General features: G+C 48.8%; 1 protein-coding gene across 2 annotated transcripts in view; it reads right to left on the bottom strand.

The window, feature by feature from the left end:
* Window positions 1-22,332, bottom strand: part of TSPAN15 (tetraspanin 15) — an 84,168-nt gene that overhangs the window by 29,137 nt on the left and 32,699 nt on the right. The window lies entirely within an intron of this gene.

The raw sequence follows: 22,332 nt of genomic DNA, 5'->3' as shown, positions 1-22,332 counted from the left end.
CCTGATGAAAAGTGTAATTCTCATGCTGTCACTGAACTAACAAGAGAACATCTTAATAGTTGCAGAATGGATTCATGTACTTTTGCGAGTTCTATGTTTCCTGTTGTAAAAAAGTTCTCTCGAGTAAGATGGACATGGGCCCTAGCCTGTCCCCTTCCCTCATTCCCTATGAGGTTGTTCTTCCGGGTAAAGGTACCCTGCTTTGGAGATCATCTCCAAAACACCAGAGCTGTCACTAGCCCCAATGCTGAGCAGAATTGACCCCAGCCCTCTCCATAAAGGTCGTCAGGAGCTTCTTCTATTTTTACAAGCTTCCCAGAGCCCCAGGGCCCACTCCAGAACAGCCTTGCCAGCAGGAAACAAAACTTCCTTTGGTCTGATCTCCCTCCTGTTGCAAAGCATCACATTTTCCTTGCTAGCCAGGCTTGTGACATTTCCAGACCACTAAAGCCATAGGAAAAGCTACCATAGCAAATGCAAACCCAAATGCAAACCCAAGCCTCCTGCCCCCCCCCCCAACTCCGTGTACCCAGCTGTCACAGGCCCATTTCTCCTGGTCCAGCCAGAAGTGCTGCCCCCCACCCCTCACCCTTTGAGTAGCCTGGCAGAGTCCCCGAGGTCACTCCCCACACAGCGCAGGCTGATCTGGGCTCCTTATTCAACTGTTTCAGGGGCGGTGGGCAAGGGGAGAGGCCAGCATAACCCTTTCCCGGAACTTCAAGATTTCCAAATGATATTTACATCTCCAATGACATCAGTTTATGTTTCCATTTGAATATAAAATTAATTGTCAATGCCAGCATGCAATCCCACCCACTCTTCTTTGCTAATTATAGCCTTTCATTCCAGCTCCAGTGCAGGAAGCAAATGGCCTATTTGTCAAGCAGGACAGCTTCAGCTAAACAAGGCTGGGGGCACAGGGGACACAGCCATGCCCATCTGGGGCCAAATTGCGAAAGAACATGCTGCTGGCAGTCCACAGGCCAGGCCCAATGTCCCAGGCTTTGCAAGCCACGTGGCATCTTCAACAAGAGTCCTGTCACCCAGTGTGAAAGGGGCCTGAAAGTCCCCTCTGAGCCCTGCAGCCTGGGACTCAGCTTCCTCCTCTGCAGGGAGAGGCCCAGTTACATGTAGCAGCTGGGAAGCAAGAGGCCCCGTGAGACATTCTAGTACCTGTGTCTCCTCCTTCAGGAAGCATCTGGTCACTGGTCCCCTCCCCAGACTGGCTCACCCCTGGTTGGGGCAAGTCTGCACTTAGAGGGGAAATGCAAGGCTCATTTTCACTCCAAAAGGTACAAACCAGGCAACTACTGTGTTCCAGGCCCTGAAGTCACAAAAGTAGATATGGGGTAAGACTGGGGGAGGGGAAATTGAAAGAGGCTGGAAATGACCTCTACAGTCCTATGGATGGAATTCAGGGGGTCTTTCCAGGGGGAATGGAGAAAAAAGTCATCTTTACTTTGGTTAACCTCCAACTGAAGTGTTCCTGGCGCAAAAAGGTGAAGAGCATATGGTCTATGGGAAGCAAGCTGCAATTCCTACCATGGAGAGGTACAGAGGGCTCTGGGAATTTGAGGGAAAGTGAGGGGGAGAAAGGAGCTGTCAGAAAATCAGGATGGGCTTCCTGGAGGAGCCCGTGTTTCCTGGTAGGCCCCAAGAACTGTTTCGTTCTGGAACTATCTCATGAGGCTCCTGGGCTCTGTGTTGGGCCAAACAAAGCACTTTTCTGAGTTTCTAGTTTGAAGGGATGTGGGAAGTAGCTAAACTGCAAGGCCTGAGAAATTTTGAAAAAGATGGGAGCTAGCAGGACCCTGGCTGAAAACCCCTGGACTTCACATCCATCAGCCCTTCTGCCCCAGGACACTCCTGCCTGGCTCTGCGCTGAGCCTACCCTGCAGACTTGAGTCCTATTCAGCCTGCTCTGTACCAGCTTCTCTTCTGTCCAGATCACGGCTGGAAGGAGCAGTAGAGGTGAGAGAAGAGTTAGGAGTTGGCATTCTCGGCCTCCCTTTATTAGCTCAGTGCCCTTGGCCATGCCACTTTCCCTCTCTGAACCTCATTTTCACCTGTTATACAGTAAAGGCTGCTGCCATTTATAGAGTGATAATGTGGCACTAGCATCCTGCAAAGAGCTAGACCTGCGTCATCTCCCTGAACCTTCACTCCCTCACACATCAGTCTCATGTCACAGACCAGGCTCAACGAGGCTAAGTGACACAGAACACAGGAGAGGCAGCATCAGGATGCATGACCAAAACCTGTCTGTCTGGCCTGCCACTGAGGCTTCCAGACAGGCTTTTCACGAAGACCTGGGAGAGGACTGGTCTGGAATGTCTGCAAAATGCAAGGTGCCAACAGCAGAGCAGCATCGCCAACACAACACTCTATGACTGTTCAGTAACGTCCAATATGGTAACAACTAGCCACGTGTGATGAGCAAGCCCCTAAAATGCGCCTCGTGTCCCCAAGGAACTGAATTTTTTATCTTCTTTTAATTAATTTAAATGTGACCACATGTAGCTAGTGCCCACCACACTGGACAGCACAGCTCTAGGATCCCTCGCACTGATGCTGTCCCTTACCACGCTCTCATGGTTCCTTTCTGAAAGTAGACACCACCCTTGTTAACAAATCATGTGCCCTCATCATTTGCCACTAGGTAGAGAAGGTATAATTAATATTAACTGACTTCATTCAGGAGAAAGTAGTCTCTTCTCCTACTTCCCCCACGAAAACTCAGTTCCTGTTGTCCCACCCCTCTTGCCCCTAACAAAAGCCCAGCTCCAGAAGTCCCTGGCACTGCTCCCACCCCAAACTGATACAGGGCCCATCTGTCTCCCCTTGACAACTCCAGACCCACCTACAGGGCAGTGTTCTAAGCCGTGGGGCCCTAGAGCCCGGTGCTGTCAACCTGGCCCCCTTCCTAACTCCAGGCAGCCTGTGCTTGAGGAACGGGGCTCCTTCCAACCCTGAATCAAAGCCAGCCCTTGGGAAAGCAGCAGAGGCTGCCTCCTACTGACAGCAAAGGAACTGGTCCCTGGTCTTTGTCACTGGTACTTGGCTTTCAACTCTGCCTTGACCCTGGACTTCTTTTTTAAAAACTGAAGATCCAGTGCAGAGAACTTGGTGCATTGCAATCCGTGGCCCATGACGTTCTCTGAGCCAGCCTGCTTCAGTTTGTAAGGTAATAGACACCATTTGCTAACCAGTCCTCCTGTCCCCACTGATCTGCTGTGACGCCACTGTCATACACTAAGGTTCCACATAAGGTTCCAGGTCTGTTTCTGGCTCCTTTTCTCTTCCATGGATCAATCTACCCCTAAACAAACCTCCCTTCCATAGCGTCAATAGCTTTAGAACACATCTGGCAGCTGGTAGGCCAAGTCCCTCCTTCCTGTCTTCTTCGGAAGTGTCCTGGATAACCTTGGACCTTGGCTCTTCCATATTCATTTTAGAACCATCTCCTCAAGGTCCATGAAAAAAACCTGCTGGTGCCGGACAGGAACCACAAGGAATCCACAGATCCCCTGGGGCAGAACTAACGTCTACATCAGGTTTTCCTGCCCATGAGTAGGGTTTATTCCTTCTTTATTCATGTCTTCATTATTACAACTTCTCTGATAACAGTGCTCTCTCCACTTCCCACAAGCTTTTCCATGGCTGTCTAGGCAGAGCTGGGGCTGAAAGAATTTCCCAGGCCGGCCTGAGCAGGTCCTCCAGGGGTGGAAAACACGGCCTCGGAAAACAAATCTAAGAAGCAAAGTGGGCACACCAGTCTATTTTGTTACCCTTCTCACCAATGGTGAAGAAACTTGACGTACAAGACTCCCACATGTTGTCTGTTCTCTACACTGTGAAGTTTCTTAGAGGTCTATCTTGTCACTTTCTCTGTCATCCTAAACGCTCTTCCACATTCCTATGGCAAAATAAAAAATAAAGACGCCCCCACACACAGCACATTCCAGGCTGTGAAAGAGCTAAGCTGGGAGCTCTGCAAGCCCCAGCTATTCAACTCAGCCAGGGCATGGTGGACTTTCTAATCGAGAACTACGACAAACATACAAAGCCGTGGGGGAAAAAGCTGACCAAGCCTGGACTCTCCTTGGGAAGTTTGGGGGCAGGCAGATGGGAAGTGGTGTAATAAATAACTGATAAGGATATTCTGAGACAAGAGGCAGAGCAGTCACTTCCTCCTGGAAACTCAGAGACAGCCCATTGGAGCTGAGCCTTGCCGGAGGCACAGTTAGTCTTCAACCACTGGACCCCCCATCCGCAGAGGGACGGCCCAGTACATCTGCTGGAGAAACGAATCTGAGACATGATACTGCTTCAGGTGCCTATAAGCCCAAAGAAGAAACTCTGGTGCTCCCATCCCACAACAGAGCCTTCCAAGGTTGAAGGATAAGAGTGACTCATGGTTAATCTAAAACCCACGAAAATAGCCAAGGGAAAAGGGAGAATCAAAAGCAAATCACCTCTGTCTCCCTTTCTGGATCTCTCTCTCTCTCTCTCTCTCTCTCTCTCTCTCTCTTTCCCTCTCTCCCTCTCTCTATCCACCTTCCATATATCCAAACCAAGAGTCAGAATCTGCCTCTCAGGACTGTGTTCCCATGGTGTCAGGATGATTATTTTCCCAGATCTCAGCCCTAGGTGGGACCCAAGCCACCCCTCAGACCAGGCTGACTTATTAGCTAGAGGCCAATCAGAACAGTGCTCCCCAGAATGTACCCAGGATGTGTCTTTGGCTGTGGGGACCTCCTGCTCAGGCCACTGCAGGCAGTGCTCTAGGGTCAGGGTTGGAGCTCTAGCTGAGAGGCTGGGAAGAGGGAATTGCAGATGAGGATTCTGGGATACGGGCATGGGGACCCTAGGGATGAAGAGCTGTTCAGGGAGGGGGTGCGGGTACTACCTGCTGCGGTACACTCAGGAGAACACCCTGTGCCAAACCACTGCTGGTCACCCCTCTCCCTTCTTCCTCTGGCCCAGCTGGCTAAGGCTCCACCACTCATGGGTGCAGGCCACTGGCAGGAGTGGGTAAGATGGCCCAGGTTTCCCCTACTCAGACCTTTTAAAAGGAGACACAGGCTCACAGAGGTGACAAAGGGGCTTTGTCCTAGACAACGGCTTCCGTTTCAGGTCCCATCAGCCTTTCCAAGCCCACACCAGGAATGAGACCAGGTACCCCCAGTCCCCGCCTGACCTGGGGTCTTTCCCAGGGATAGCGTGGGAGCTACTCCACAAGACCCAAAGTGAGGAGAAGAGGAATTTCAGGGAAGGGGGGAGGCAGGTGGGGTCCCAGTGATCTAACCTCTCCCTGGCCCTTGGGGCTTTGAGAGGGAAAGCCACAATAAAGGAAGGAGCCACCAGAAAGGGAGCGGGCAGTGGGGGAGTGGGCACAGGGGGAGGAAAGGAAGAGATGAAGGCAATTCCAGCAGCAGTTACCGAAGGCAGTGAGGCCTCCCAGCCAGGACTGCCATTGCTCAGGGGACACCTGGCTGAGTCGGGCATAGATCAATTAAGGGCTGTCTCTATACAATGTTGGCAATGATAGGGCTTACTGTCTCATGCTGCTTGTTTTTAATGCTAGATGTAGTTTTATGTCTAAGAAAAAAATGAATCAAATTACTTTAGATAGACAGACAGACAGACAGACAGATAGATAGATGCATATCTCTTTATCTATATATATATATATACTGGCATATGACCCTTGGTTCATTCTGCCCCCTTTGCACAGAATCCCACATCTGAGCTCTTTGCCCCTAAACCAGGGTTGGAAGGCAGAGGAGGCAATCGGATTACAAGTGACAGTGGCTGGCATGTGCAGGGCCTTAAAGAATATAAACTGGCCCACTCCGAGGGCTCACGACTCCACAGAGGTCAAAGGGAAAAGGGAAAAAGTAGGCTGCATCATATATTGGAAGGAGCACTGAATAGGGGCGTGGGAGCCCTGGATTTTAATCCCAGCTCTGTCACTAGGTCCCATGTGACCTTGGGCAAGTCCCTTCCCCTCTCTGGACCTCAGTTTCCCTACTCCAAAAGGGAGGCAGGTGGCCGTGACAATGCCTAGAGTCCCTTCACTGCTTCACAGAAAATCATGCCCCTCTAGACAGCCCTTCCTAGAACCCCAGCCATCAGCAGACTGTGGGTGTTCCAATGTCTCCTCCTCTCCTCCATTCTCCATGGGTCCACCCTGCTCTCCCACCTGGTCTAGGGATATCGCACTTCTACATGAGAAAGACCCCACAGGAGAAGAGATGTCCTTCCCAGCACACACCTCCAGCACTGCCTCCCATAGCAGCCGTGGAAAGGAAACCAACAGTTTTTTTTTTTTAAATACTAAAGCCAAAAGGGACTAATAACCATCCTCCAAAGCTTAGCTCAAAGCTGTCCTCCCCCAGGAAGCCTTCCTGGATCACCTCAGCTATAAGGATCTCGCTCCATGTCTGATCACGCATGAAATCAACAATGGGAAGCCCTCGCTGATACTGATATTTATAGCACTAACTACACCCATTGAACAAATAATTCCAGGTATTTATTACTTACTGCCTGCAGGGCATGGTGGCAGGACCCAGCAACACACAAACCATCTTTGACCTCAACAACTTCAGTCTGCACATGCCAAATGCATTAATCCCAGAAGTTCACAGGAAGTTTGGTGGCTCAGCTCCCAGACACTCTCCCAACAGAAGCCACATGGAAAGCGGTTAGGGCCCATGCCAGTTCACAGTAGCCTAATGAACCACAGTGCCCCCGAAGCGAGACGCCATGAAAAAGTTCCTGGCAACCCCGCAGGTGCCCAATAAATGTTAATTCTTTTTCCCCAGTAAAGATGTAGTACTCATGTCACACTGACTTAGATCAGATGCCACAAACCATTTCCCCTTTAGAGGCACTTTGGTCCAAGGATAATTCAGGGAAAGGGGAGTCCCTATTCTGAATTCCAGGGGCGCACTCACTGATCCCACATACACTTATTAAGTGTCTATTATGTACCAGGCACTGGGAATAAAAAGATAAGACCTAGTTCCTCCCCTCAAGGAACTCCGTCTGGTGAGACATACCTGCACACCAACGGATGGAGCAGAGATGGGAGAACACTGGGGTGGAGGTAACTGCGTGTACACAGGGGCCAGAGAAGAGGAGATGCTAAATCATGGGCAAGGCCAGTAAGACCAAGGAGGCTTCCTGGAGGAGGTGATGTTTGAACTGAGTCCATTTAATGCATGTAATGGACAAGCAAAAATTTCTAAAGTGGACAAGAGTTTCAGGTGCCCATGAAGGAGGCTCAGTGATAGCAGGTCAACATACCTGGAGCCAAGGATGGTGAATGGGGGAGGGGAGACGGCCAGGGAAGCTTACAGAAACCAGACCACCAACGCCAGGTCTCTCAGGTTAAACCAAAAACTTCATGCATTCATTTAACATCCCTTTGCTGAGAGGTTATTTAAGGCAGTTGTGCTCAAAGTTTTTAGTCTCAGGACTCCTTTTCACTCTTAAAAAATTTTGAGGACAATAGAACTTTTGTTGTTATGGATTATTGCTATCCATTATTTACTATACAAGAAATTAAAACAGACATTTTAAATATTTAACTCATTTAGAAATAACAATAAATTTACACATTAACATAAATAGCATATTTTTTTACTTGAAAAATTCCAAAAACAAAGAAAAACAACAACTTGAGTGAGAAGAGTGGCATGGGCTTTCTATTTTTGCAAAAGCTAATGTCTGGCTGATGAGAGGACTGCTGGATTCCCATAGCTGCTTCTCAGTCTGCTGCCACAGGAGCATCATGTGCCCCTAAAATCCTCCACTGTACACCCCTGAGAGAACGAGAGTGGGAAAGGCAGGTAACATCTTAGTACTATTATGAAAATGGTTTTGACCTCATGGATGCCCCCAGCAAAGGATCCCTGAAGCACACTCTGAGAAAGGGGGTGGGGAACATAGCCAGAGCCTCAAACCAAACACAAGAGTTCCAGCTTTGGTGGAGTTCACATTCTAGTTAGGCAGAGACAAACAAGAAAAACATACCGTAAGTCACGGGTATAAGTGTTACGGAGAAAAACAAAACAAAACAGGAAAGGAAGCCAGGGAGGCTGGGGGATGAAGCAGTCATTTTTAATCACAGACGTGAGGCAGGGGAGGGCTCTCTACCATCTGTGTGGACATGTGGACAAATGTCCAAGCAGTCACATGACCTTGCAACATGCCCATGAGTTCAAGGAAAGCTTCAGCACGATGGAGGAGTGAGTGAGGTGAGAGGGCAGGGGCAGGGCAGGGCAGATGTACTGGAGTCTTTTAAGCCTTTACAAGGAATCTGACTTTTGCTCTGAGTGGGTAGGAGGCACAAGTTTACAGAGCAGTGATCTAATCTCACTTTGATTTTTAAACGAGTTACTCGGACTGCTATGCTGAGAAGGAACAGACTAAGGCATGGAGGCCAGAGGGAGAGCAGTCAGGAATCTACTGCAGTGGCCCAGATGCGAGGTGACAATGGCCTGGGCCAGGACGGGCATGGGAAGGTAGGGAGATGTGGGCAGACTCAATATATTTTGAAGCTGGAATAGGGAAATCACTGAAATAACGTAAGCAGAGGAGCCACACATTCAGATTTGCTTTCCAACGTTCTTTCACCAGAGTCTTCCCACAGCCCCAGTGTTACCCCACAGCGTACACATTTGTTATCATGGGGAAATGCACATTTATAATGGAGAAGGCTGGCGGTCGAGCTTGACTTGGCTGGCAGTGGGGTGGCCGGACATCATGTGTCTCCTAACGTGGTACCTTGTACCTCCCGCAGCGTCCCCTGTGCAGCACTCCCCTGTGCAGAAAATGTGTGACCTGAATGTAATTGCAAGGAGACCCAGAAGCAAATTCAGAACGCTGATGTTTGGCTGATTAACGGGCCTGGAGGCTTCAAGCCAATCAAAAGCAGTGAGGATAGTCTACGCATATACTGAGAGAGATTAAGGAGACACGTCATGGCCAGAACAATGTGTGAACCTTGAGAGCATCCTGGATTGGGTAAAATATTCCACAAACAACATTTGGAAAACAACTGGGGAAATTTGGATATGGACTGCATAGATGACGCTTTATTTAACGGTGGTGATTTTTTCAGGACAATGGCAGTATGTGGGAGAATGCCCTTTTTGGAAAGCTGAATGCTGGGGTATTTACAGGTAAGCTCACAATGGCTGCAGCTTCCTTTCAGCTGGGTTGGCCAAAAAGAAATGTATTTATTGAGGGGGGGTGGGGAGAAAAGAGAGAGAGAGAGATTAAGACAAGATGTTGACAATTGGTAAGTCAAAGGCCTGCAGGGGTTCTTTGAATTCTTTCAACTTTTCTATGAGTTTGAAACAAACAAACAAAATAGTTCATTTCCACTAATGCAGCTTGACTAGAAACTACTGTTTTCGTGCTCTCCATCTTGCATGAAAGAAGGGGTCTCTCCCGTCCCCTCCCCCTGCCCCCAAACGTGGGAACCAAGGGACAAAGAAGCTCTGCCCCACATATGGCTGGAAACAGTGACTTCCCCAAAGCCTCCTGCACACTGGTTGTTTGCAAACACAGTATCTATGATCAGGGCATGTTGGGTGTGCCCAGGCAGGCTGCGGGCAGCCGGCCCTGGGTCTCCTAGCTCTTTAGAGCACCTCCCCCCAGTGCCTGGCACAGGGCCCAGCATGTGCAGCTGGTGATTAAGGGTGGGCACTCAGAGAGTTCCGGGTCTGGCACCCAGCCACGAAGTAGCTCTCCTTCCAATGGGAAGAGGGCTTGAGCAGGGAACCCCGCAGGTCAACACCGCTTTCCAGGCCCAGCAAGGCCTTTCCCTCCCACTTTCTGAATTTCCCTGGCAAGAAGAGGGCAAGGGTCCCCCAGGAGATCTTGGTAGATCAAGCAAGAAACACATGGCCATCTTCCCTAGGACTCCAGAACATTCAGAGCCTCAGAGGTAACCCCTCATGTTATTGTTAAAATGAGATCCAATGCAATGCATGAGCTGTGATGCTGGATCCTGATTTTTCTTTTTTTAATGCACTATGAGAAGAATCTTAGGGACAACTGAAGAAGTTTTAATATGGATTTGGTATTTTCTTAGGCATGATAATGGTGGTGTGGTCATATCCAAGAATGTTCTTTTTTTTTGGTGGTGTTTTTTTTTGGAGATGCACCCTGGGATATTTGAGGTGAATTGTCATGATGTCTGCAACTTACACTGACATGCCCAAATGTTAAAATTATTGATTCTAGTTGCTGGGCATATGGGAGTTCACTCTATTATTCTTTCACCTTTTCTATGTTTAAAATTTTTTTTACAATAAAAAAATTGAGAAAGCAAGCAAGATACAAGTTCCATCTCTTCCAAGAGGAGGTCCATTTCCAGGTCTGAGTCTCCCTTTGGCCTGGGAAGTCTGTGGCCACCGCCAGAGCCGGCTCACCAGAGGCCTGGGGCAGGCAGCCTCCTCTGGCCGGGAATTAATGCCCTAACCAGATGTTTCACTGCTGACTGGGGCTAAATATAGGCTGTGACAGAAACCTTTCTATTATACATCCAAGAGAGCCTAGAAAACAGGGCCTGAGGGCTTTAGGATGAATTCCTCCCTGTGCTTGGGGGAGAGGCTTGGAGGAAAGGAGAGAAAGGTTCACTTGCCACCTTCAAACCCCTCCTCTGCTTTAAGACACTCAGGACAGGAGATGTGCACAACACACCGACATCACCAGCTGTGAGAGGAGGTGCTGTGACCCACCCCTCCCTGAGGCTGCACTGGGGTGACCGATAAAGACCACAGGCTGGGTGAAGCACTCTGCCACTTGGGAGCTGTGTGACTTTGGACCGGACGCTTCCCTCTCTGAGCATCCGTTGCCTCTACTGTTAAACAGGAATGACAACAGCAGCCCAGTGGTCATTCATGGTCATTCAGGGGGCCCCAAAAGATTGGGAAACTCCTTTGTAAACTGAAAGGTGCTATAACACACAAGAATCCCCATTCTTTCTTTACTGTCTGTAGATACAAAGAACGTGTTAAAGGCTATACCTGACCAGGAGGCGCCACTCTTTCTTTAAATCGACTGACTTTTCTTACTAAAATACATATGGTCATGACCTAACCTAATCAACATCTATCTATGAAATCATAGACTTCAGGCACTGATTATTTTCGTTAATATACATTACAGCTAAAATCATCGTGTGGACCGTCAACACAAAGCAGATGGATGCTGTTCTGGCCCAACCCCCTTATTCTGCAGATGGGAATCTGAGGCTGAGAGACAGGCTGTCACTCCCACAGGTCACAGAGCATATCAGCCATGGGTCAGCAGCTGTGAGCCAGGTCTCCAGGCTCCCAGGCCAATGCTCTCTCTACTGCAAGCTGCCCTCCCTCATCAGGAACAAGAGTTCTCACGCCCTGGCATATCCTCTCCTAAAGGAAAAACTAAAAGCCCGTTTCTGAAGGACAGTCACGCTGACTCCATTTCTGCCTTCCTACAGTTCAGGAGAGCCTGACGAGGCCCTGGCCCAGGTGACTTGTGCCATTTGAGGTCTGTTCCCTCCTTTCCCACGAGGGTAGCAGTCAGCCCACCTCACTGGGGGAGCCCAGGGCCCCTGCCCTGGAAGCTGGTCCCCACTCCAGGGCACTTACTCCTCTAGCAGACCCTTGGGAAGAATCAAAGGACCCCCATGTGCGTAGGAAATGTTAGATGAGTGACTAAGTGAGCAAATAACCCACCCCCAAATGGCCGACCTCTCTTAAAGACATCCTACCAAGGATAAACCCCTGGGATAGGAAGTTACCCAGAAGTCTGGCAGAAGAGAAAGAGTGATGCTTTGCATCTACTTTCAAGTTCCCTAGCCTCTCTGTGCCACTCTTTACTTCAGCATAGAATGGGCCCATAAAAGTGCTGCCTTGGGGCAGCCAGATGGCTTAGCTGGTTAGAGCGGGAGCTCTCAACAACGAGGTTGCCGGTTCAATTCCCGCATGGGATGGTGGGCTGCGCCCCCTGCAACTAAGATTGAAAATGGCAACTGGACTTGGGGCTGAGCTGCACCCTCCACAACTAGATTGAAGGACAATGACTTGACTTGGAGCTGATGGGCCCTGGAGAAACACACTGTTCCCCAATATTCCTCCCCAAAAAAAATTAAAAAAAAAAAAGTGCTGCCTCTCAGGGTTGCTGGAGAATTAATGAGAGAATGTCTAGAAAACAACTCAGCCCAGCAGCCAGCACATAAGGAGTGCGGGTTAACTGTTAGCTTTAAAATGACAAAGGAGGAGGAAGCAGAAAGTACCAGAGGGCAGACAGGAGGGCTTTCTCACTGCAAAGGGAAGCGTTTAATGCTAAGTGAGGCCCCAGCAGAGGAGGCCGCAGTGGAGAAGGAAGACAGAAACAAACGGGCCCCACTTCTGTCTCAGGGACTGTGGTCCCTGAACTACTCGTCCTCCTCTCATTTCTGCTCTGATCATGAGTCTTACTCGGCTTGAGCATGGGAAGGGTCGAGTGGCTGCTGCTCTATGGGTGCCTACAGCCCAACTGTCCAGTGCTGACTCAGTGTCTCTGCAAGAGCCTCCTGGGACCCACCGGCGAGCCCCACCCCGATCACAGAATGTCTGCAGCTGTCCTGACCACGCTGCCAGAACTCAGTGAGTGCCAGCTTCTCAAGGGATAAGGGCAGGGTTGGCATATTTGTATCCTCGGCCCAGCATAGAGCCAGGCAAACAGCAGTCATGGGTCAGAGGCTGAATAGAACCAAGCCAGTGGCACAGGGTTCCTGCTGCCTGAGTTCTTTCAGGCGCTGCAGAGGTCAGTCTGTGATAAGTCACACATCAGGCCTCTGTCCCCAGGCACAGCAACAGGTCCATTTACAGTGGAGACACTCACATCCCATCTGGAGAGAATGATACTGGGGTGAAATCACTGAGCAGTGTCCGTTGTCCCCTCTGAATGATGGAGTTTGTCCCACTGGCCGCAGACTTTTAGAACCAGTGGCACTTGCTGTGCTATCTGGTCTCAGCGTCCTCCCCTCGGAAAGGACAGGGCTGGCTGGACCAGATGACCTCCAGGTCCCTGCAAAGTTTGAAGTGCGGCCCAACTGGAATTACAAGTCACATCTTAACTGCCCCAAATGAAAGGTGACACTCCTGTTCTGATAAAGGTTGTAAATGAATTTCAGATGCTTTACAGCCCCACGTGGCAAGCAGTTTCAATTTAACTACTCGCAGAAGCAGGAAGTCCTTCCCCTGTTTTAACCCCTTTTCATCAAGCTTCCCTTCCAGAGGAGAAGTCCAGAAGAAACAGCCTTTGACTTGTATGGATAGACACGGAGCTAGGAGTGGGTGGGGCCACTGGAGGGGTGGGTCATGGGAGGGGTGGGACTAGAGGCCTCACCCCCTGCCAGCCTTGCTCCTCCCCGAGTCCCACCTCCATCTCTTCCTCAGTCTTCAGCACAACCCACGGTAGGAAAGGTACTTTCAGGGCCCTGCTCAATTGGGCCCCTCCCTAGGGAGGCAACCTGATGAAGCAAAGGGCTTGCATTAGTTTCCTGGGGCTGCCATAACAAACTACTAGAAACGACGTGCCTTAAAACAACAGAAATGTATTCTCTCACAATTCTGGAGGCCAGAAGTCAGAAATCAAGATGTCACAGGGCCATGCTCCCTCCAGCGGCTCTAGGGGAAGATCCTCCCTTGACTCTTCCAGCTTCTGGTGGCTCTAGCATTCCTTGCCTTGTGAGTCAATGTGTTCACATAGCCCTCACCTCTGTTTGTCTTTTTCTGTCTGTCTCAAAGCTTCCCTGGTCTTTCTCTTAGAAGGACAGGTTGAAGGTACTCTTAGGTGATCCAACATGGTTTCATTTCAAGATTCTGAACCTAAGTACATCTGCAAAAGACCCTTTTTCCAAATAAGGTCACATTCACAGGTGCTGGGACATGAACATATCATGTTTGGGGGTGAGTTGAGGGAGGAACACCATTCAACTCACTACAGAGTTCTCACTGGTCAGAGTCAGAAGTCAAGTCCCCGTCCTTCCACTACCTTCCACTACCTGGCCGTTAGCTCATCACCACAACCCCAAGTAAACTAATCACACCTATGTGGGGTCTGTTTCCCTACCACCTATTGCACCTCTCCTACGGGGGCCAGAACTGAGACTCGAGAGTTCACAACCAGCTTCCCAATCTGATGTCTACACCTCAGCAGTTCTCAAACTGGAGACATAATGAAGGGGGGAGGGGAAGGAATTGTCACAGCTCATTCCCCAAGTATATGATTCCCGGACTCAAGAAACTCAAGTCTATAGAGACTTCTTCAAGTTATAAAGTTAACTACAGAGAAGTGTTGCCTTTAGGGCAGGTAAAATCCGTTGTAAAGATAATCAAAAGGAAAACAAACTTCTAGAATCGTGGACGCCCACCCTCAGAGACAGAAGCCCAGCCTCCCACACAGCCTCCCATAGCCCCAGGCTGGGGGGGTCTCCACACACCTCTGCAGACGGGCCCACCAGCGTCCGCCCCACCCCCACACCTCTCCTCCTCCCCCGGCTAGCATGCTCTTTCCCTTTCTGGGCCCACTCCCTTGGCAGTGTGCCTCTCTCGAACATACACACTAACTTCCCCAGCCCACAGAGGCTGTCCAGATTGTTGGCAGGGTTGGGAAAAGATTCAGCACATCACTCAGGATTCAAATGCAAAGGAAGTCATCTTGGAAACCGGGCCAGCCCTGTCAGAATTCCCTCACAGACACGTCATGAGCTGCAGTTTCCACTCCAGCTGCACATTAGAATCACAGGGGGAAGTTTAAAAATTATAGGTGCTGGGGCCCCACCCCAGACACACGGAATCAGCTCTGAGCATGGGGCCTGGACATGTATACTTGTCTAATTCTCTCAGTGGGGGGGCCTCAGGCCACAGTCAAGGCCCACGAAAAAGTAACCTAGTCTCAGAATTCGGTGCCAGCTTTGGAAGTTGGCACCCCATTCTACTCCAGCCAGGAGACTTCACCCCAACCTGTGATAGGATGGGCTGGGGGTTGGCCTCACCCCACCGCCAAGCACGCTGCTCCCATCTCTGGGTGCACTGCCTGGCACGCAATGGGTGCTCAGAAACTGACCGCCTGGCCCCAAGCACCCCCGCAGCCCCCCCACACTGCACCCAGCACCGCCCATCCCCTACCAGACGACGGGAAACAGCTTGGGGAGGCTGTGTGACTGGTCCAAGGCCACATGCTGCATCCTGGGAGGAGCTCTCCTGCAGGAAGCTGGAGGGCTCTGAGCCCTGACCAGGCCAAGGTTGTTTTCCCTCTACCTTCTGGGCAAATATTTACTTCCACGTAGGCCAAGATGCAAACATCTCCATTGGTGGGAAAGTCTCCTTTGGAAAAATTAAACAAAACACAGCAGGTACAGTTTCCACAGTGAAACAGCTCTTGTCTCGTGGATTGGATGCAAATGGTTGGTTATGCCAGTCACATTCCCTCTCAAGGCCTCAGTCTCCTCAGCTATAACATGTGCCCCTGTCTACCCAGCCCACAGGGCTGTTCTGAGGATCCAAAGAGATGAAGCAAAGTACAGTGGGGCAAGCACAAGATGGTGGCTCCTCCCGTGCCCCGCCCGCCCCTCACCACACCCAGTGAGCTTGGGCTCCTGCCCAGTGATGCCAGTCCTCCTGGCATCTGTGCTAATGTGTATCAAGCACAAGGCTCTTATACTAACAGCCCTGGAGGCAACACCCCATGCAAGCCTGGCCCCTGTGGGAGGTACAACGGTTCCCCCTCCCACAGACAAGGAAACTGAGGCACAGGGAGCTATCCGTAACTTGTCCATAGTCACGCAGCCAATCAAACCGGCTCCTCACCCTCCTATTCCATCTGTCTGAGATGCCTTTTTATGGCTGGCTCTTTCTTACTCTATGAGCTTCAGCTGAAATGTCAGCTCCTCCTAAAGGCCTTCCAGGACCACACATCTAATGTAGGAACTCCCATCTCGCCCCACTTGTTCCCTAATTTTCTGTTTAGTACCTACGGTGTTTCTCTGAAAATAAGACCTAACCAGACCATCAACTCTAATGCGTCTTTTGGAGCAAAAATTAATATAAGACCTGGTCTTATTTTACTATAAGACCTGGTATAATATAATATAATATAATATAATATAATATAATATAATATAATATAATATAATATAATACCATATTATATTATATATCTTATATTAATTTTTGCTCCAAAAGACACATTAGAGCTGATGGTCCAGCTAGGTCTTATTTTCGGGGAAACACGGTATCACACGCTATGTTTATTTACTGGTCTGTCTATCTTCCAAGGCCTGGACTAAGCCTTTCTTGTTCATTGTTGCTTCCCAGTAACTATCACAATGCCTGGCATGTACAGTAGGCATCAAATAACTACTTGTTGACTGAATAAGCAAACGAACAGTCCCCACCTTGGAAATAATGGCAGGTCAAGACTGGACTCCCTTGTCTTTCACTAACATATTGATTTAAACCCACTCAGATCCAAAGGTTCTTTCTGGAAAAGGCTTCTCTTTTCAATCCCGTGTTCTGGGCTTACCCAGAAGACATCTTTCCCTGTGTGTGGAGCCAGCTGGTACAGAAATTTCATTATCAGTCCCTTATCTGTTTACTGAGCCCCACCCCAGATTGGCATTGTGAGTCACCCGGAGAGAAGTGGCACTGGGCAGGGGGAGGAAGGAGGCAGGTCACTACTCCTGCTTCTCAGCAACAAACAACGAAAGGCAGTGAGGTCCCAATCCAGTCCTACAACTTAAAACAATCCGTGCCTTATAGGTAGAGAAGGATCAGGCACGGAAGCCTAGACTCAGAACAAAGAAACTTTCTTGGGGCTTCAGTTTGCTCATCTGGAAAATGTGTGCATTGGAAGATTCTCCAATCCCCTTCCAGGGCTGCCTTCCTGATTCTCTGGACTCTAGAGACCCCATGGCTGGGCTGGGGAGGGAAGGACTTCTCTGCCCAAGGCCGGAGCCCAGGCCTTTGGCTGCCAGACCTTCTCTGACAGCCTATTAGTCACGGGGACAGTGGCGATGACTCCAGTATGAAGGCTGCCTCACTTTCTGCTTGAGCGTCACTGTTTTCTCTTTGAAATGCTTACCTACAACAAGAGGAAAATGGACCTGCCTGAAGAGTCGAGCACAGTTTTTAGAAAATTAAGGAAATAAAATATATACATGTTCACACAAGGAGATATCCTGATGGGGGTTTGCCGACATGTAACAGCGGTTCTTCCCCAGGGGTAGAATCGAACGTGACTATTACTGCCTTTGCTGCACTTACCTGAATGGCTTGAAATTTTTAAAACTATGCACACATATTATTTTCACCAAAACAATAAAGCTCTTTTCAGAAGTTAGACATTCCTACTGGAAACTAAATCTATTTTCTTTTTCATCTGGCTTTCTCTAGTTCTAGTGCTTCACTGGGAGGCCACAGACCTGGCTTCTTCCAGAAATGCCGTCTTCCACCCACATCCTGAGCCTTGATACCAGAGAGGGTCCACTTCTTTCAGGAGAAGGGGGGTGGCTGGTAAAGGTCATAGTGACCCAGTGAAGAAACTGGAGTCAGGCAACCTGGGTCCTGATCTTGGTCTGTCACTAACTTGCTGTGGGGTCTCAAGAGATGCGCTTCCTCTCTCCAGGCCTGTTTTCTCCTCAGTAAAATGAAAAAGGTCACACTAGAGGGGTCCATAAGGACCCTTTGCATTCTCAGCTATGGATCTTGGGCACCTAGAATAGAGAGGAAGGTAGGAGAAGACTGGCTAACCGGTACTTAGCTGATGCGGTGTTTATCGTGTACCAAGCATTGCTAAGCATTTAATGGTCTCAGCAACTCTCAGGAAGGTTCTAATATCACTCATTTTACAGGCGGGTGGGCAAGTGAGGCACATGGAAGTTAGTGGTTAAATCACTCAGACTGCGCCTGAGTTGGGATTTGAACCCAGGCAGCCTGGTCCAGAGTCCACACTCTTAACCATAATATAAAGAGTCACAGGCCAAGCTATGATAACAGGGTCCATCCTTGGAGAAGGCAAAGAAGAATTAATGTTGCCTTTGACACTTATTACCTCCACTATTTACCCACATCCACTCCCTTCCCACTTACCCCCTAAGTTCTTTTATCCCTAATATTACTACTAATATTCCCCATATATACGTACTACTACTAATAATGCTAATAATAATGATTAGTCAACACCTCGCTTGTCAAGGCAACAGGCTTGGTGCTTTCTAAAGAGCCAGTGTCTCCATGAGGAGCCCAGTCCACTTTGCAAATTGAAGGCCTCAGCAAAATCTAACCACTGCTGGCAAAATCAAACCACACACCCAGCTCAGCCTCTAATCCAGACACCGCCATCTCAGATCCTTGCTTACAATATGTAGTTTGGGACTCGAGCATCCCAAGAGAGCAAGCCTCCCCTGAGTACCTACTGTGTGCCAGGCCCCACGACCAGCATTTGGAAGAAGATATGAATGAGCGACACTCCTGACCTCCAGGAACCCACAGTCCAACAAGGAAAAACAGTTGTGTAAACGGATCTCTAGAATACCCTGTGGTCAGTGCTAAAATTAGAGGTATGTCCCCAGTGGGCTGAGGGCACATGTGTCAGAATGATTCATCCGGCGTGGTGGGAAGAGGAGGCTCCCAGGGCCTGTGGGTGAGCTCACTGCTCATGGAGACATCCTCAGTAACCTACTGCGGGAAAGAAGCAATGACCTGGGGACAGGATACCTGGGGGTTCATGCCAACCCTGCTGAGTGGCCTGAAACACATCCTCTCTGGGCCTTGAGGCTCCCCTCTGAAAACAGAGGGCAACAGGAGCTCACTGTAAGTTGTTCACGCTCATACTCATATTGACTCATAGACGGAGAAAAGTTTTCATTGCTCAATTCCCTTCCAATCCTCCCAATTACATCAAGGAGCAAACCAGTTTGGGTGCCAGTTTGTCTTTAAGCCTCTCAAATACTTGCCAATCTGCTTTTTGAACAAAGAAGGCAGCCACGGGTTCACAGCCTACAGCACCCACAATATCTAGCTACGATTTAATAACATTTTGTTTTCCCTGAACTATATCTATTGTAACTGTTACCTGGTATTTTTAATGAGGGCATATTGGTTCCTCATTGGCAGTCATGACATAAGCTCTCCTTCTAAAAACAAACTTAAGTTTAAAGAGTCAGTTTAAACAAATATAATAATGGTACAATTGATAAAACCTCCATGTAGGGCAATTTCAAAACATCTATCAAGGGGCGGCTGATGGCTCAATTAGTTAGAGCGCAAGCCTGAACAACAGGGTTGCCGGTTCTGTTCCCACATGGGCCAGTCAGCTGCACCCTCCACAACTAGTTTGATGAAAACGAGCTGCCACTGAGCTTCGGGAGGGGCAGCCGATGGCTCAGTTGGTTAGAGTTCAAGCTCTTGACAATGAAGTTGCCGGTTCAATTGCCACATGGGTTGATGGGCTGCGCCCCTGCAACTAAACGGCGACTGGACTTGGAGTTTAGCTGCTCCCTCCACAACTAGATTGAAGGACAACGACTTGGAGCTGATGGGCCCTGGAGAAACACACTGTTCCCCAATAAATACAAATTTAAAAAACCATCTATGAACATTGTAAACGCACATATGAAACCAGGTCCTAGGCTGTTAGACACTTCGATAGTTATTACCACTGGAGGGAAGCGGTAGGGACTGGAAACAGGCACAAGGGGCCTCTAACTTCTGCTGTCCATTCTGTTGGTTGATCCTGGGGGCTCATTATACACGTGTGTTCACTTTGTAAAAATTCATCAAGCTGTCTACAATTATGATCGGTGCACGTCTGTATGTATATTATACATTTACATACCCTTTAACCCAGCAATTCTACTTCTAAAAATTACCCTGTAGACATACACACATATGTGCAAAGCAACTCATTCAAAGATACTCACTGCAGCACTGTTTATAGTAACTAGAAATTGAAAATAACCTGCGTTCCCCAGCTGGGGACTGATTAAATAAATGTTGGCATAGCCTAGAGTGAATTCTATGCAGCTATCAAACAGAATGAGGCATCTGCCAGCAGAGCTCCAAAACTTACACGGATTTATCTTTAAGTGAAAATGTGAGGGCAGAACTGTGTATAGTGTGCTACCTTGTGTAGGGGAAAAAAGCGTATGTAATACATGCACATGTGTGTGCCCAGGGCCTCCTATGGCCAGGATATTAGCTCAGAGAAGAATCACAAGAAACTGGTAATAGATGTGGACAGGACAGGCCAGCGGAGGGGTAGGAGGGAAGCTCATCACTGATGACTACTCTTTTGTACTTTTAAATTTTGTACAATGTCATTATTTCATACTAAGTTTTAAAGCAAAAAGTCTTACAGCAGGTGCATGGCTGTGGTAAAACTAATGGCCCCTTCCAGACCTAAAAACTGAGATGAAAGTGTTAACACTTTGGGCTTATAAAGCAAGTAACCCTTGGCACCACTCCTCCTCCTGAGTGATGGTACCAGAGATAATGGGCTTTCCTGTAATGATTTCCAATTAACAGCAAACCTAGTCTCGGAAAAATTACTTACGCTGGGCCTCCACCCTGCAGTGAAACTCTGGCACCTGGAAGTGCCCTGGCAGAGCTGCCAGGTGGCTGAGTTCTTGGCATGGGTGGGAACATTTTTAAGCAGAAAAACTTCCAGCGATAAAAAGTCAAGGATTTGGTAAGGCAATCTCAGTTGGCTGGAGAGAAAGGATTCCAAGTTCTGAGTCCCACTCTGTCCCCAAAAGAAGAAGCAAACCAAGGGCCATAAAGTGGTTTTCTCTCTGGGAAACAGGGGACAATGACAGAACAAAGTCTTGACTATTCAAGTGTAGTTTTAACGGTATCACTTTCTTTTATAGGCGCTTGGCTTGCCCACAGGTCACTATCTCCCCACATCACTAATCCTAAAAAGAGTCCAATGAGGAATGGAAAACAATATTGGTTATCCATTTTACAGATTGGGAAATGGAGGTGCAAGGAGGTAAAGAGGATACATATGGAGAGAAGTGATTACATATGGAGAGAAGGGGTGAAGCCAGAAACATAACCCCCACCTTCTGACTCCTGGTCTTCCCTTATTTTCCTACCTCCCCACCCATCAAACTTCGCCTTGCCTGTTTCAACTCTGCCTGACAGACAGAAGAGCTCCTGAGACAAGACAAGCAAGGGGCAGGCAAAAAAATCCCAGAATCAGAATCGAGGAACCTATGAGGCCATCTGATCCAGCAGTTTTCAACCCTGACTACACACTAGAATTACCTGGAGAGCTTCAATGAGTTTAAATAAATACCTATGCCCAGGCATCTGTAGTGTTTTGAAAACTTTCTAGTGGATTCTGATGCAACAGTGGGAGAGAACCCAATGTGGAATGAGAGCCCAAGTCACCCCCACCCAATCCCACATACAACATTCTGTCTCCCTCAAGCTTCCACCAATGGGTCCATGCTCCATCCTCTGGCCCCCAAACATACTGCTCATCTCTCTTCCACCTTACCTAGAGTCAGAGAACCAGATCGGGAATGGGGCTCACCTAGTTTCCTAGAAGGGCAAGTCATTTAACAGTTCTGAGACCCCAAACAGGGAAGTGACTTGCCTAAGACCTCCCGGTAAGTAACAGAACAAAACTGGAATCTGGATCGCTTGACCACTAGTCAAGATCACATCTACAGAAGGGTCACAGGAAAGTCAGGCCTGTTGGCAGATTTAGCAGTTCCTGCAAGCAGAACAGACCCAAGGAGGAGAGCTGGAGGGTATGTGTTTTGGGGGATGGATGTCAATTGCTCCTTCTCCTATCCCTGGGCAAGTCTGCCCTGTGGCACACGGGGGGCAGGGGGCTATTCCACAGTGCCAGGGCTGGAGTTAGACTGTAGAATGATGTCTTCATTTCTAGGTGGGGGCTAGCCTAGTCCGAAATCTCCATAAAGAAATCCAGTCTCTCACGGGGCTGTGAAGTATAGCACAGAGAACATTGTCAATAATGTTGTAACAACTATGTATAGTGTCAGGTGGGTACTACACTAATCGGGGGAATCACTGCATAAATTATCCAAATGTCTAACCACTATGCTGTGCACCTGAAACTAATATAAAATAATATTGAATGTCAACTGTAACTGAAAAAATATTTTAAAAAAAAAAGGAAATTCAGTCTCTTGGGAGAGTGTATAAAGAAGGCCCAACTTCCCTGCCCATAGTAATAAACACGGCTCACACGTGAGCTCTTCTTCACTGGTCCCTGTGCTAAGCACTGTACTTGGCCTATTTCATT

Source organism: Rhinolophus sinicus, linkage group LG07 (assembly GCF_036562045.2).
Source record: "Rhinolophus sinicus isolate RSC01 linkage group LG07, ASM3656204v1, whole genome shotgun sequence".
Taxonomy (NCBI): domain Eukaryota; kingdom Metazoa; phylum Chordata; class Mammalia; order Chiroptera; family Rhinolophidae; genus Rhinolophus; species Rhinolophus sinicus.
The sequence above is the reverse complement of the archived record's forward strand: the minus strand, read 5'-3'. Positions and strand labels throughout refer to the sequence as shown.